The following is a 3,875-nucleotide window of genomic DNA, read 5'->3' as shown; positions in this document are numbered from 1 at the left end:
ACCCTGGCAAGGAATCTCCAGCACCGCCGCGTTGTCTCGGATGGATGGATGCTCTGCTGTGTCAGGAGGACCCAGGTGACTGGAGGGGGCCAGTAGGAACACACCTCGGTAAGCGAATCCCCAGCACCGCCGCGGTGACTGCAGGCGGGCGAGCCTGAACTCGAAGCCGATGACGTACCAACGCTGACACGTCACCCGGTCGGATGGTCACATGCAGGGTCACGGAAGGGGGAAGATGTGGTGTCCAGACTCCGACTTCTTAGAATCACGTGATGACCAGAAGCCAATCAGAGGTGCAGGCAATGGTAACTGTGTCAAAGTTGCAGACACGGGCGTCAAAAGTTGCTATAATGAAATAGCAAGACGCCAACATAAACAAACAGGATATATATTATCCCATTAAGGGATGGAGCATGGGACTATACGAATGCATTTGGATAGTTCTGAGACCACAGGAACCGTACACCAGAAACAGTTTTACCAATAAAAAAATATATTTTAATCTTACATATTATATACATACAAAAATGGAATAAAATCACATATTGTATTTGGTTTCACCAATAGTTGATTGTTGAGATATTATATACAGTAGACTGTCCAACACGTTTCGCCCATTCGGGCTTCCTCAGGGACGTATGTTAATGTATATATAAAGGATCTCAATCTAGGGTAAGAGACACAAATGGTGAACATATCTTGACTATTGTGTATAGATATTTACAAAACAAATTCATATTGTTACTAAGGCGTTTGAAGTTTTACATCTGATTTATTACAATGATAAAAACAACATATTAGCGTTTTTATTGTTCCATGGTGGCACCCCTATTCATGCAGGGGATTACAAACTTGTGTAAAAAATTACCTCCTTGGTGATTCATCTCACTGGCCACAGAGAGGGTAGGCACTATACAGCCCCAAAAGGTAAGCAGGCGGATCGAGGACAGAAAGCACGTAGTGCTAATCAATCCTATTGGGAATATAAGGATAATGGGTTAATTGTCTACAGTGTTGTTAGAGAAGCTACAATTCAAGAATAAAGAATGAGAGAAATTAAATGAAAGGGGATTGGAAGAATATATATGTCATATAAATACAATTATTAAATGTCTGTGCTGCATGCAAAGATCTAATGAAGATTGGAATAATATTCAAGAGTCTGTGTTGCTACCCTTGAATGCATCAGTATCGCATCCAAGTTAATTAATCAGGGGCTTATGCCTCCTTGAGGAATACAGTTAATAATATAACATATAATTGAATGTCTATAACCATCAGTGTTATATAAATAATCAGTAAATAAATATAGTAATGTATTCAGCATTAATGATAATGTTATGTTGATATATATAGAGGGCTATAGAAAAAAGTATACAGTGTAGTATTGAAAAGAGATAAAGTGATAAAACAAAAGAAAACGAGGATATTTATATGTTTAATAGAACTCACATTTGTTGCTACAATTAGAGGTATACATGTTCAATATGGAGTCAGGAGGGAAATAAATCCTGGCAGGCAGTATATTAATTGTGCAGAGCGGCTGCTGGCTGATGCTGTGTAAAGTGATCACATAGAAATATAAGTATAAAGCAGGAGTAGACCAGTAATGTCAAAAAAGCAGAGAGAAGGATCACAAGGAGAAAAAGTACCTTTAAAGTGTTCTCATATAAAGCATTCACTGAGAATCAGCCTTGTATTGAGAGTAGCCAGCGCTTATCAGGAGTCTGACAGACAGAGAACAAGGAAAAGATTCAAGTATTGGTGCCAGCATCAGAGGATCAGATAGTTTAAAGGGTCACTAAAGGAAAAAAAAATTTTAGCTGAAATGACTGTTTACAGGGCATAGAGACATAATAGTTAACTGATTCCTTTTAAAAATGATTAAAAATAGATAAAAAAACAATCATATAATGTGCCTGCAGTGTAGTTTCGTTTTTGCTGTTGTTTGCTGGTTCTCTGATGTACAGAGAGCCACTAGAGGGCAGTCAGCCAATAGAGATCAGTGATACTTTGTCTAAAACCCCTCAGCACCAATCCAGTTTCATTTTACACACAGTAATCACACCTCCTTGATTAGTGACCACCGTGAGAAATCTCCCAGCACTGTGGTTATCAGGAAACAGGCAACCAGGAAGTGTCCAGAACAGAGAGGATTTACAGCAACATCAAAGCAAAAATGAACAATGGGGACATGAAACCAGGACTGCAGTAAGGTAAAGGAAGCTATTTAGCTAAAAAAAAAAATTCCTTTAGTGACCCTTTAAGAAGTAAAAAGATTAGTTACCTGACTTGCAATTAGGGAGCGTTTGGGCTGCCTGGTGGCCGGAGCAGTGTGTGTGTGCTGAAAGGAGCCTTATATAATCCCTGTGTGCTCTGACGTAAACGTCAGAGCACAGTAGTGGGCGGGATGTGTGTATCTCAAGGGGGGTGTGTGCCGCTCCTCCAATGAGCGCAGCGCTGACGGCCCAGCAGGATGACATTGCGGGGATGAAAGGCACGCCCCGTAGGTGGGGCTATAGCGCGTCTCGCTGCGAGAAACACAGAGAGCGGGTGACCAAAACATCACAGCCTCCGCAGTGATTCAGGGCTGAGTGCACCTGGTGGTCATCCCTGAGCGCCCACTAAAGGATATGACCAGCATATCTGGTACGAGCAAAACGTCCTGGTCCGGCTGCTGACACTGAATGGTGACACATGGGGATAAAGATAGACCCCCCCCCCCCGCCGCATATGTGGCCGCGAAGAGAGTCAAAAAAGGGAGATGGCTATATGTAACCTGCACCAGGGAAGGGTGTCAGCATGGAAACAAGAATAATCAATAAATAAACAATTCATATATAGAAAGTTTAAGTACATATAGATTTAATATATATGTTACACATATTGGATGAGCAAAAATAACAATGCTTTGCAAAAAATAAAAAAAAATAAAAAAATAAATAGAAAGAGGAAAGGGCCGTGGTCATAAGACCAAGGATCATCCAATAATTGCATCCCGGCAGCGATATGCTACCATGGTCTTAAAGAGATATCGCTTTCTACACACTGGAAGTAAACCATGTGTTTTGACGCTCTTTAACATTCAAAAAATAAATAAAAAAAGAAATAATAGTATTGTTATTTACTGCCCACAAAGGGGAATACTGCAAATGGGTCCATACAGTCGCCCAACTTGGTCAAAGTGCCATGTACGCGAATGATAGAAATTGCGTGTACACGTAACTGACGGTATGGACACAAATCATTGCGGTCAGCACCATCACAGATAGTGCTGCCTCATTGCATGAGGGGTGTAGAATGGAATATTACACAATGGGGGAGGGAAAGGAAGGGGATGATATGGGAAAAGGAAAGGGGGGGGGCCGAGTGGACCACAGCATGGTAAATGAGCATGGTGAACGAGCATGGATGGAATGGAGGGGAGACGAGATAAGGGGCATAGTAGACAATGTATTGGCATAATTTACAGAAATGGTTTAAAACTTAGGCCCTCGTTGAGGCCGGGTTGCATTGTGGCCTTCAAAGAGTATATCCAAGAGATTCAATCTGTAATAAACGTTTGTCCACCTCCCCACCTCTTTCATTTGGTGCTATGTGGGCAAGAGCGTAGAAGCCCATCTTTGCATCGTGTGCATGGAAAAGGCCCATGTGTCTACTGATGGGAGTCTCTAAAAGTTTCTTTTTCACAGCAAGTATATGATCGCGTATCCGGCACAGGAATTGGCGTTTGGTCTTGCCTACGTAGTAAGCCCCGCAGTTGCACTTCATTAGGTAAATAATGCCTGTAGTTTGGCAAGTTGCCCTAAACTTAGGTGTATGGGTATCGCCATTTGGTAACAGAATGCTGTTCCCTTTAATAATGTACTTACAAA

At 41.7% G+C, this 3,875-nt stretch overlaps 1 long non-coding RNA gene across 1 annotated transcript; it reads right to left on the bottom strand.

The window, feature by feature from the left end:
- Window positions 1-453: 453 nt before the first annotated feature.
- LOC120919277 lies at window positions 454-1,777 on the bottom strand. The gene is made up of 3 exons (XR_005744546.1): window positions 1,453-1,777; window positions 869-973; window positions 454-667 (listed from the first exon to the last, which is right to left on the bottom strand). It is a non-coding gene; the product is annotated as an uncharacterized LOC120919277 (long non-coding RNA).
- Between the last annotated feature and the right edge of the window lie 2,098 nt (window positions 1,778-3,875).

The sequence above is a fragment of the Rana temporaria genome, chromosome 12 (genome assembly GCF_905171775.1).
Source record: "Rana temporaria chromosome 12, aRanTem1.1, whole genome shotgun sequence".
In the NCBI taxonomy this organism is placed as follows: domain Eukaryota; kingdom Metazoa; phylum Chordata; class Amphibia; order Anura; family Ranidae; genus Rana; species Rana temporaria.
The sequence above is the reverse complement of the archived record's forward strand: the minus strand, read 5'-3'. Positions and strand labels throughout refer to the sequence as shown.